Source organism: Ranitomeya variabilis, chromosome 1 (assembly GCF_051348905.1).
Source record: "Ranitomeya variabilis isolate aRanVar5 chromosome 1, aRanVar5.hap1, whole genome shotgun sequence".
In the NCBI taxonomy this organism is placed as follows: Eukaryota; Metazoa; Chordata; class Amphibia; order Anura; family Dendrobatidae; genus Ranitomeya; species Ranitomeya variabilis.
This window is the reverse complement of record NC_135232.1, coordinates 125,740,105-125,753,356: the sequence shown is the minus strand read 5'-3', so window position 1 is coordinate 125,753,356 and position 13,252 is coordinate 125,740,105.

The following is a 13,252-nucleotide window of genomic DNA, read 5'->3' as shown; positions in this document are numbered from 1 at the left end:
CTGTATATAACATATGAGTTTCACTTTTTGTGTTGAAAAACTGAAATAAATTAACTTTTTGATGATATTCTAATTTTGTGAGAAGCACCTGTATATCCATAAGTTCTGTATTGAGATTTGAATATTATATCAATAATCTCTGATTGTTGTCATTTGATTGAGGGCTGTAAGGCTGCTTTCACACTAGCGTCGGTATGGGGCGGTCACGCTGCGTCGGCCCGACGTACCGATGCATACTGTGAAAAAAATGCCCGATGTGGGCAGCGAAAGCAGTCTTAGGACACTTCCACTGCCCCATTGCAAGGTCCGGGGAGGAGGGGGCAGAGTTTCGGCCGCGCATGCACAGTTGAAAATGGTGGTCTTGACTCACAAAAAAAGTTACATGTAACTGTGTTTGTGGCAGCGGTCCGCCAAAACACGACGCAACAGTCACACGATGGTTGCGACGTGTGGCACATACATCAAAATGTGTCGCTAATAAAAGTCTATGGAGAAAAAACGCATCCTCCGTGCAACTTTGCAGGATGCGTTTTTTCTCCACAACGATGCATTGCGATGTGCAGTGCCCGACACTAGTGTGAAAGTAGCCTAACTCTACAAGGTGGGCCAAGTACAGTACAGACCAAAAGTTTAGACACACCTTCTCATTTAAAGATTTTTCTGTATTTTCATGACTATGAAAATTGTAAATTCACAATGAAGGCATTAAAACTATGAATTAACACATGTGGAATTACATACTTAACAAAAATGTGTGAAACAACTGAAAATCCGACTTATATTCTAGGTTCTTCAAAGTAGCCACCTTTTGCTTTGATGACTGCTTTGCACACTCTTGGCATTCTCTTGATGAGCTTCAAGAGGTAGTCACCAGAAATGGTTTTCACTTCACGGGTGTGCCCTGTCAGGTTTAATAAGTGGGATTTCTTGCCATATAAATGGGTTTGGGACCATCAGTTGTGTTGAGCAGAAGTCTGGTGGATACACAGCTGATAGTCCTACTGAACAGACTGTTAGAATTTGTATTATGGCAAGAAAAAAGCAGCTAAGTAAATAAAAACGAGTGGCCATCATTACTTTAAGAAATGAAGGTCAGTCAGTCCGAAAAATGGAGACAACTTTGAAAGTGTCCCCAAGTGTAGTTGCAAAAACCATCAAGCGTTACAAAAAAACTGGCTCAAATGAGGACCGCCCCAGGAAAGGAAGAACAAGGGTCACCTCTGCTTCTGAGGACAAGTTTATCCGAGTCACCAGCCTCAGAAATCAGAGGTTAACATCAGCTCAGATTAGAGACCAGGTCAAGGCCACACAGAGTTCTAGCAGCAGACACATCTCTACAACAACTGTTAAGAGGATACTTTGTGCAGCAGGCCTTCATGGTAAAATAGCTGCTAGAAAACCACTGCTAAGGACAGGCAACAAGCAGAAGAGACTTGTTTGGGCTTAAGAACACAAGGAATGGACATTAGACCAGTGGAAATCTGTGCTTTGGTCTGAAGAGTCCAAATTTGAGATCTTTGTTCCAACCGCCGTATCTTTGTGCGATGCAGAAAAGGTGAACGGATGGACTCTACATGCCTGGTTCCCACTGTGAAGCATGGAGGAAGAGGTATGATGGTGTGGGGGTGCTTTGCTGGTGACACTGTTGGGGATTTATTCAAAATTCAAGGCATACAGAACCAGCATGGCTACCACAGCATCTTGCAGCGGCATGCTATTCCATTCGTTTTGCGTTTAGTTGGACCAACCTTTATTTTTCAACAGTACAATGACCCCAAACACACCTCCAGGCTGTGTAAGGCCTCTTTCACACGTCAGTGTCTCCGGTACGTGTAGTGACAGTTTTCTCACGTACCGGAGACACTGACACATGTAGACCCATTTAAATGAATGGGTCTATGCACATGTGCGTGTTTTCACACGGACCGTATGTCCGTGCTGAAAACACGTAGACATGTCCGTTTTTGACCGGCAGCACGGACCACAATACGGACAGCACACGTGCACACGGAGAACAGTGTGCACTCTCCTCTGTGTGCACGTACCGCCCGCAGGAGAGACAGCACTACACTAAGCGCTGTCCCCCCCGCTGTGGTGCTGAAGGCGGAATTCATCTCTTCTCCCCCGCCGGAGAGAAGAGATGAAAGATCAAGTTTTTTGTTTTTTTATGTGAAAAAAATTTTTTGCATGTGACCCCCGCCTCCCCCCTCAGTGCGCCGCCTGGCCCCTTGCCGCAGAAATACTCACCTAGCTCCCGCGATGTCTCCTCTGTCCTCTCCGCGCTGGCAGCTTCTCCTGTGTGAGCAGTCACGTGTTACCGCTCATTACAGTCAGGGAATATTCACTGACTGTAATGAGCGGTCCCACGTGACCGCTCACACAGGAGAAGCTGCCAGCGCTGAGAGGACAGAGGAGACATCGCGGGAGCTAGGTGAGTATTTCTGCGGCAAGGGGCCAGGCGGCGCACAAAAAAAAAAAAAACTTGACCTTTCATCTCTTCTCTCCGGCGGGGGAGAAGAGATGAATTCCGCCTTCAGCACCACAGCGGGGGGGACAGCGCTTAGTGTAGCGCTGTCTCTCCTGCACGGTCCGTGTGGTCCTCAGGCGGCACATGGGCGGCACACGGATGCCGCACGTGTGCCACACTGATGTGCCACTTGAGCACACGGACATGCGGACACGGATATCTCCGGTACCGGTTTTTCCGGTACCGGAAATATCAGGACGTGTGAAAGAGGCCTAAGGGCTATTTTTTTTGGTAAATATAATTTTTATTAAAGAGAAGAGAATTTTACAAGAAAAACAGTAGTTGAAAACTACGACAATGATCAAAGTACTTTTCCTTATAATATACAATTCGAGAAGAGTAACACAAAAAACACTCGTTCACAAACCTTGCATAAATCTTACATAAAAGAGAGAAAGAAAAAAAAAAAAATTAGAGGGAGTAAACCCTCTAGAATGACCACGGTAACTTTAACATATAAGCAATAACTCCTTGCCCCCGCAATAGGTGAGGACTTTCATTACCGTGAATAAAAGAAAGCCTAAAATCAGTTCACCCATGTCCCCTAGGGCGAGACATGCACGCAAATAGTATCATTATATAAGTAACTGGTAAATCATGGTACAGACCTATCACACCGAACTGGTGGAAGGTGAACAGCTCACCCAGGGGGGAGATAGAAAGAGGAGGAAATAGAGGAGGGAGCCCAAGTAGGCGGGGCTCAAGAAAAGAAATATAGAATTAGAACACGAAAAGAAAAGAAGAGTAGCTTAGTAATCGACTGTAAAATAGACAGGTGTATTCAGGTAAACAGGTCAGGGAAACGAGCAGAATCTTTAAATAGAATCCATTCAGTCCAGATACTTAAAAAGGAGACCCTTGTCTGTGAAAGGTCTGCATTAATTTCCTCCATCCTAAAGATGGTTTCAAATTCTGAAAACCACTCCACAATATCGGGGGGAACCGGGTCTCGCCATCGGTGGGGGATCACCGTCCTAGCAGCCGCTAGGCAGAATTTAAGGATGTCCTTTTTTTGGGATCTCACCGAACCAGGAATCATGGATAGCAATGCCATCTCCGGAGTACCGGTGATGTGCTTGCCTGTGATCAAACCATAATTTCGGAACACTTGGTCCCAGAATTTTCTAATCAAGGGGCAGCCCCACCAGATATGCAAAAGGGAGCCAATGCCATTTCCACACCTCCAGCAGCAGCTTGAAATTGAGGGAGAAAATTTGTGTAACCTGTCAGGTGTGAAGTACCACCTATATTGCAGTTTATACCCCTTCTCCGAGGCCTCACTGGAACTCGGGAGTTTATGGTTCATCAGGAAACAACGCTCCCATTCCTCATCTGACAAAGTCCGCCCCAAATCCCTCTCCCAAGCAGACTGGAAATAGAGCCTTGCGTCAGAGACAGGTGTTGAAAAAATTGAATAGAGGGAAGAGATTCCCCTGCTCGGGGTGTCTCCACCGGCAAACAACAGTTCCAAGGGAGAGAGTTCACAGTTCAAACCCCTTGGCAAATTCAAATAGGCCAGGAAGGACCGGACTTGCAAATACTCCCACCAAAGAAGTTTAGTGGAGAGAGATTGGGTTTGGAGGGAACAGAGGGTGGGAATCTCGCCACGCTGTAAGATATCACCAGCCCGTATGTCATCCTCGTATTTCCATCCCATGAAGGCTTTCCTGTGAATGCCCGGAGGGAATGCCGGGTTGCAAAAAATAGGTGTAAGAAGGCTGGCCCCAGGAGGAGCGGACCCTTTCACACCACTGCAGTGCCATGCCCTCATAGCCTCTGAGGTTAGGAAGGAAAATCTCCCCCGTTGAAGAGCATATTGCTTAGGAATCCACTGTAGATAATGAAGAGGCAAATCGGACCATTCTTGTTCCAACTCTACCCATTTTTTAAATTTAATTTTATATTTCCAGTCCAAGAGGCGAACTAATATGGCCGCCCTGCAATAGTTTTGGAGGTTGGGTAGACCCACCCCACCAAACTGGCGTGGCCTAGATAAAACCTTGTAACTCACCCTCGGTGTTTTCCCCTTCCAGATAAAACGGGAAATCAAGGACTGTATTTTAATAAAAAACGATTTATGTGGCCAAATGGGAATCGCCTGAAAGATACAAAGAAATCTCGGCAGGATATCCATCTTAACCACCTGAATCCTACCGAGCCACGACAGCCTCAATGGGCCGTAAGACTCCAGAAGGGATCCCACCCTGTTCAAAATGACCTGATGGTTCAAAGAAAATAATTGAAGAGGATCCGAGGTGAGGTTCACCCCGAGATATGAAATCTGATCCTGTTGCCATCTAAAGGGGAAGGTCTGCTTCAAGGAAGCCACCACGGAAGAAGATAGAGAAATGTTTAGGACCTCAGTTTTGGAGTAATTAATCTTGAAGTTGCTTAAATCCCCGAAGGATTCGAACTCCTTCATAAGCACTGGAAAAGAGACGACTGGGTCAGAGACGAAGAGGAGGATGTCGTCGGCAAATAGGGCCGTTTTATGGTTAGAGTTTCCAACCTGAATCCCTGAGATACTATCATTAATTCGGATAGCCTTAGCCAAATGCTCAATAACTAAAACGTATAATAGGGGCGACAACGGGCAGCCTTGTCTGGTACCGTTCTGGATATAAAAACGATCGGACAAGGATCCATTGACTCTAACACGAGCTGAGGGTTTTGAATATAATGATATAATTTCCCCCAGGAAATTGGATTGTAAGCCAATATGGGTCAGGGTCTCCCGTAGAAAGTCCCAATGGACTCTATCAAAGGCCTTTTCCGCGTCAATCAACAGAAGACAAAGAGGGGACTTTTGCATCTTGGTCCTCTCAATAAGGAGAAGAGACCTGATAATGCTGTCCCACGCCTCCCGGCCCTTGACAAAGCCCACCTGATCAAGGTCGATAATAGATGGGAGAAGACCCGACAATCTGTCAGCCAATACCTTAGCAAATAATTTTACATCGACGTTGATCAGGGAGATTGGCCTATAACTCCCGGCCAGCAGGGGATCCTTATTAGGCTTTGGCAGAACAGAAATATGAGCCTCTAGGGACTGGGGGGTGAAACTCTTCTCCTCAGAAATCGCATTAAAGGTGAGGACCATTTGGGGAAGCAAGTCAGACAGAAGGGATTTACAGAAAAAGGGAGTGAACCCATCTGGCCCAGGACATTTAGAGGTGGACGTAGATTTAACAGCTTCTACCAGCTCCTCAGGGGTTACGTCCTTTTCCAGGACCGCCAAATCCGCCTCAGGGAGGGACGGGACCTTGATCCTATTCATATAAGATTTAATTTTATTTTTCAACGTGGTGGGATCCAAATCAGCGAACCTACCCCTAATGTTGTATAGGGATTTATAGAACTTTTGAAAGACCTCTAGGATCTCCTCATCACTATGGACCAGTTGGCCCTTATCATTTTTGAGTGATGAGATAAGGGTGGGACCCGATCTGGGATGAAGCAGTCGTGCTAGAGGGCGCCCACAAACATTAGCTCTTTTGTAGAAAAACCCTTTAGTTCTTTCCTTGTCACCCATAAACCGTCTATCCAGCAGGCCTTTAAGTTCAAGCCTTTTTGTAGTGCGCTCAACCAAAGTCACAGAGGACCTCGAATTCTTATGCCTGCTTTCCAGGGTCTGAATTTGTGACAACAAAGTGTCTATTTCCTCAGTCTGAAGTTTTTTGATTCTAGCCCCATGTTTGATTAAGGTGCCTCTCATGACCACTTCAGTGCTTCCCATTTAATTGCCTGAGGTGTGGGATCTGACGCATGAGTATGGGCAAACGCTGCAATGTCAGATTTCAAATCACTCAAACAGGTGGTGTCTCGTAAAAGGTTGCCATTCAATTTCCATGAGAATTTTTTCATAGCCAGCCCGGGTATCTCCAAGGACAGAAAAATAGGGCAATGATCTGACTGAACCATATTACCAATCTTGGCTTCAGGCCTCCAAGATAAAACCCCCCTGCTGACCAGAAAAAGGTCAATTCTGCTGTAGGAGTTATGTGGAGTAGAATATAAAGTATAATCCTTACCTCTAGGATTGAGGATTCTCCAAACATCTATCAGATGAAGTTTAAGTAAGAATTTTTGTAGGGCTCTCACCTTTCTCGATGGGACCGCCCCCCGACCAGAGGAGGTATCTAGTTTGGGATCAAAGACAAAGTTAAAATCACCACCTATCACAACCTGGCCCTCCGCAAATGAAGACAATTTTAACAATAGAGACTGTTCCCGGTTCGGGAGATACCAGTTAACTAGGGTCAGGATCCGTTCAGCAACTTTAACTTTCATAAAAATATAGCGTCCCCCTTCATCTATAACCTTGTCTATCAATATGATATTTAAATTCTTAAAAAAGGCTATTGAGACACCTTTTGTCCTCGATTCGGGGTTGGAACTATGGGACCATCTATCATAAATTTTACCCCCGACAACTGGTATCCGGTCAGCTCTAAAATGAGTTTCTTGAAGAAAAAGTATCTGAACCCCTAGCTTGTGCATATCTGAAAGTACGTGGCTTCGTTTTTGGGGGGTATTGAATCCCCGTACATTTAGGGAACCAAATTATAAGGAACCCATTTTTCAATAGAACGTCGAGTACCCAACCGTTAGGCCCCAAAAAGGGGGTTATCCTGCCACCTGAGAGATGAGAACAGAAAACAAGACGCAGCAAATTAGAAGAAAAAGAAGAGAAAAAGAGTAGGCAAATATAGAAGAAAAAAGGAATGTAGCAGTAAATTGTACCCCCGGGGGAGCTGAAAATTAAAAACTCTTACTTAAGATATGGGGTATAGTCGTTTCACGAATATCACGGTTTGGACCAACCGTATAACCCCTTAACGGGTCGTGTCCTTTCCACTGAAGAAAGGAAGAAAATCAAAACAATATAAAACAAAATAAATCATATACCGACGGATTCCGTAAACAATATAGCTGTATAACACACCATGTTCCCCGGCGAACATCCCTGAGACAAAAAAAAAAAAAAAAAAATTACTAAGTACAACCGAACCACCAGAGGGGGAGGGAAAGGGAGAAGAAAAAAAAGGGGGGGGGGAAGGGGTAATCAAAGGAGAGCAGAGGGAGGGGGAAGAATAAGAAGGGGGAAGGAAGAGAATGGAATAGTGGAGAGGGAAGGGAAAATTACCAAGGGAAAAGAGCAAAGCATATATCATCAACACTGCCATTACTGCCTAAAGCTAGACCAAAGACCTAAGGGTCTACAACCGTCTGAACCAAAAATACTGGACGCTTGCAAATCAGCCATCTTCAGATACATCATTACAGTTCTGTCCTCTACCATGAGAACTAGTGCGGCCTCTTCCACGGTTGCGACGCGCCCTCTTTCGGCACTGTGGCATAGGGCCCATTTCCTGACCAACGGAATAAGGCCAGTAAGGGAATTGTAAGCCCGGATCCTCGAGGTTCAAGAGGGAGAGAAATGAACGATGCTCCCTGGGGTGAGATAAGGACAACATCTGGGTTCCCCGCCGAACCTGAAGGCGGAACGGATATCCCCAAGAATAGGAGATCTGGCTCTGGCGAAGGAGGTTAAGTAGAGGTCGCAGAGCTCTCCTCTTTTGGAGGGTTCTCCGTGACAGATCCGAGAGGAACTGTAATTGGCAATCTTGGAATCGGATCTCCTGGGTCTTTCTGGAACAGTTGAGGATTTCTTCCTTAACTTGGTACCTATGAAAACGACAAATCACGTCTCTAGGCAGACCTCCATCCTCAGGGGGAGGACCCAGCGACCTATGAGCTCTGTCAAATTCAATACCCAACTCTGGGGCAGTGTTCCTTCCTAATGGAGTTGAACAAAGTTTGAAGAGTCGCAGTTAGGTCACTGGTTTGGACTGATTCTGGTAGACCCCTCACTCTCAGATTTTGCCTTCTCTCCCGATTCTCCAAGTCCTCAATATGATCTAGAAAGCTCTCAAAGGTGGGCATCTGGGCTGACAGTTTATCCTCAAGGGCTAGGATCTTGTTGGAGAGATTTTCCACAGTAGTGTCAGTAAGTGTGACTCGGCCCGCCAGAGCTGAGACGTCCCCTCTCAGGACCATCATTTCAGCTTTAAAGGAGTTCTCCACCCTGGAGATAAAGCCCTCAAGTTCCTCTTTAGTTGGAACGTTGCTAATACGGGCCTTAAAAGCTTCCCACATGTCTGGGTCAGGGCTATCTTGTGGCCGCATATTTGGTAAAATAGGGGAACCACTGGGGCCTCCACTGATGGTCGGCTCCACTCGTCGCTCACCCCCTGTGGCTTCTGTGGGGTGGTTTAGTAGAGGGGGGAGATAACCTGCTCCACAGCCCGGTTTCTGAATAGAGAGTTGTTGAAGCACCCCCTCTGTAGATGTAAGTGGCCGAGGTGACGAGCTAGGAGGCAGCCAAGTCTCCTGCAGCACAGGCCACTCAGTTTGGGAGGGGTAGAGCTCAGCTCTCTGTGTCCAGGACCTCACCGCTTCTCCCTCTGTTTGTCCAGTCTCCTGATCCGAGCCCCCACCATCCTCCATCTCCCCTCCGGTACCTTCATCTGAGACCTCCTGCAGGGGGGCCTCCAGGGGCCTCTCCTGAGTAAACAGTCTGGTGACAGATGCTCTGGAAACCTCCGTGCGGGCCTGTGGTGTCTCCTTCTCTCTCTGTTTGTTTTTTGCCTCATGTGTAGTGCTGCAGGGCTTGGGGAAGGGATCAGCCATCTTAGGATCAGTGCAGCTCCAAGGCCCCTTCCCAGAGCTTTTTAAAAAGCGAGATATACTCGCAGAGAACTCCACAGGGGGTCCAGAAGGGGTGTTGGGGCGTGCAGGCTTCCGTTTAGCAGGCATAGACTCCGGTAAAGTCAGTTTCTGGGCTGTTGCAGGGCTTTATTCGGCCGGGGAAGCAGGAGCACAGGGAATAGCAGCCTTCCTCCATCATGGCCAGGACACGCCCCCATGTAAGGGCTATTTTACCAAGAAGGAGAGGCATGGGGTGCTACGCCAGATGACCTGGCCTCCACAGTCACCAGACCTGGACCCAATCGAGATGGTTTGGGGTGAGCTGGACCGCAGAGTGAAGGCAAAAGGGCCAACAAGTGTTAATCATATCTGGGAACTCCTTCAAGATTGTTGGAAGACCATTTCCGGTGACTACTTCTTGAAGCTCATCAAGAGAATGCCAAGTGTGTGCAAAGCAGTCATCAAAGCAAAAGGTGGCTACTTTGAAGAACCTAGAATATAAGACATATTTTCAGCTGTTTCACACTTTTTTGTTAAGTATATAATTCCACATGTGTTAATTCATAGTTTTGATGCCTTCAGTGTGAATTTACAATTTTCATAGTCATGAAAATACAGAAAAATCTTTAAATGAGTAGGTGTGTCCAAACTTTTGGTCTGTACTGTATATGGATGCGCATTGCCTCTTCTGAGAAAAAGAGGACTTAACTCTATAGCGCCACCTGTTGGAAGAAGCGATCCTACAAGTCACAATCAACCCTCTAACGAGTCGTGCAATATGACTTAGGATAAAAACCAAATCAGTATCTCAATTCGCAGACACGGTGTTTTGGGCTGTTGACCTGTTATGATCCGGTGGTAGGATCACAAAACTGACCTGACCTGTAAACCAGAATATTAGGACAAGTTCTGGGGATGTGGAAGCTATACTGACCGCAATCCTGATCCTATCCACACACACTAAAGGCAGCCGTGGAGCATTACCTAAAAACCTAGACGCCTCTTCACAGCCTGAGAAACTGGCTACCCCTAGAGAGAAAGCAAAGACCTCACTTACCTCAGAGAAATAACCCCAAAGTTTTAGACAGCCCCCCACAAATAATAACGGTGAGATAAGGGGAAAATACAAACGTAGAAATGAAACAGGTTTAGCAAATGAGGCCCTGCTAACACTAGACAGACTGAAGATAGCTAGGAATCTGTGCGGTCAGTACAAAAACTATCAAAAACAAACCACGCAGAGAATACAAGAACCCCCACACCGACTCACGATGTGAGGGGTGCACTCTGCACCCCAGAACTAACCAGCAAGCGAAAAATCACATTAAAGCAAGCTGGACTGAACTCATCATATACTGAGAAACATTTTCAAGGAAATAATGAGCAAAATGAACAAGCAAGACTTAGCTTCTCCAGTAGGAGACAGGTCACAAGGAAGATCCAGGAGTGAACAGAATCAGGACTGAATACAACGACAGCAGGCAACAAGTGAAGGTCTAGGTGAGTTAAATAGGAACAGCAAAGAAGGAAATGAAGCAGCTGAACCCAGCCACAGACCAGCCATACCGCTAAAGGCCACCAGAGGGAGCCCAAGAACAAACTCACACAGTACCACTCATGACCACAGGAGGGAGCCCGAGAACGGAATTCACAACAGTACCCCCCCTTGAGGAGGGGTCACCGAACCCTCACCAGAGCTCCCAGGCCGATCAGGACGAGACGAATGAAAGGCACGAACCAAATCGGCCGCATGGACATCGGAGGCGACAACCCAGGAATTATCCTCCTGACCATAGCCCTTCCATTTAACTAAGTACTGAAGCTTCTGTCTCGAAATACGAGAATTCAAGATCTTCTCCACCACATACTCCAACTCCCCCTCGACCAAGACCGGAGCAGGAGGATCAACAGAAGGGACCACAGGCACCACATATCTCCGCAACAATGACCTATGGAACACATTATGAATGGCAAACGATGTTAGGAGGTCCAAACGAAATGACACAGGCTTGAGGATTTCCAAAATCTTATAAGGATCGATGAAACGAGGCTTGAACTTAGGAGAGGAAACCTTCATCAGGACATAACGAGAAGACAACCATACCAAATCCCCCACACAAAGTCGGGGACCCACACAGCGACGGCGGTTAGCAAAGCGCTGAGCCTTCTCTTGTGACAACGTCAAATTGTCCACCACGTAGTTCCAAATCTGCTGCAACCTATCCACCACAGAATCCACCCCAGGACAGTCAGAGGGCTCAACCTGACCCGAGGAAAAACGAGGATGAAAACCAGAATTGCAAAAGAAAGGTGAAACCAAAGTAGTAGAACTAGCCCGATTATTGAGGGCGAACTCAGCCAATGGCAAAAAAGTCACCCAATCATCCTGATCAGCAGAAACAAAACATCTCAAATAAGTTTCCAAGGTCTGATTAGTTCGTTCGGTTTGGCCATTCGTCTGAGGATGGAAGGCCGACGAAAAAGACAATTCAATGCCCATCTTAGCACAAAAGGACCGCCAAAATCTGGACACAAACTGGGATCCTCTTTCAGACACAATGTTCTCCGGAATACCATGCAAACGAACCACATTCTGAAAAAACAGTGGCACCAAATCGGAGGAGGAAGGCAGCTTAGGCAAGGGCACCAAATGGACCATTTTAGAAAAACGATTACAAACCACCCAGATGACAGACATCCTCTGAGAGACAGGAAGATCCGAAATAAAATCCATGGAAATATGCGTCCAAGGCCTCTTCGGGACAGGCAAAGGCAAAAGCAATCCACTGGCACGAGAACAGCAAGGCGTGGCCCGAGCACAAATCCCACAGGACTGCACAAAGGAACGCACATCCCGCGACAAGGAAGGCCACCAAAAGGACCTCGCCACCAAATCCCTGGTACCAAAAATCCCAGGATGACCCGCCAACACCGAAGAATGAACCTCGGAAATAACTCTACTGGTCGATCTGTCCGGGACAAACAGTCTCTCCGGTGGACAATGGTCAGGTCTATTGGCCTGAAACTCCTGCAACACCCGTCGCAGATCAGGAGAGATGGCAGACAAAATCACCCCCTCTTTGAGGACACCAGCCGGTTCAGAAACTTCCAGGGAGTCAGGTACAAAACTCCTAGAAAGGGCATCAACCTTCACGTTTTTCGAACCCGGAAGATATGAAACCACGAAATCGAAACGAGAGAAAAACAGTGACCATCGAGCCTGTCTAGGATTTAACCATTTGGCAGACTCGAGATAAGTCAAATTATTGTGATCCGTCAAGACCGCTACACGATGCTTGGCTCCCTCAAGCCAATGTCGCCACTCCTCAAATGCCCACTTCATTGCCAACAACTCTCAATTACCAACATCATAATTCCGCTCGGCAGGCGAAAACTTTCTTGAAAAGAAAGCACATGGTCTCATCACAGAGCCATCAGAGCTTCTCTGCGACAAGACAGCCCCTGCTCCAATCTCAGAAGAATCAACCTCGACCTGAAAGGGAAGAGAGACATCGGGCTGGCGCAAGACAGGAGCCGAAGAAAACCGATGTTTCAGCTCCTGAAAGGCCTCCACGGCCACAGGAGACCAATTCGTCACATCAGAACCCTTCTTGGTCAAATCCGTCAAAGGCTTAACCACACTAGAAAAATTAGTGATGAAGCGACGGTAAAAATTAGCAAAACCCAAGAACTTCTGAAGACTCTTCACAGATGTAGGTTGAGTCCAGTCATAAATAGCCTGGACCTTGACTGGATCCATCTCAATAGTAGAAGGAGAAAAAATAAAGCCCAAAAAGGAAACCTTCTGGACTCCGAAGAGACATTTAGAGCCCTTCACAAACAAGGCATTGGCACACAGGACCTGAAATACCAGCCTGACCTGCTTCACATGAGATTCCCAATCATCAGAAAAGACCAACATATCGTCCAGGTACACAATCATAAATCTATCCAGATACTCTCGGAAGATGTCGTGCATGAAGGACCGAAACACAGAGGGGGCATTAGAAAGCC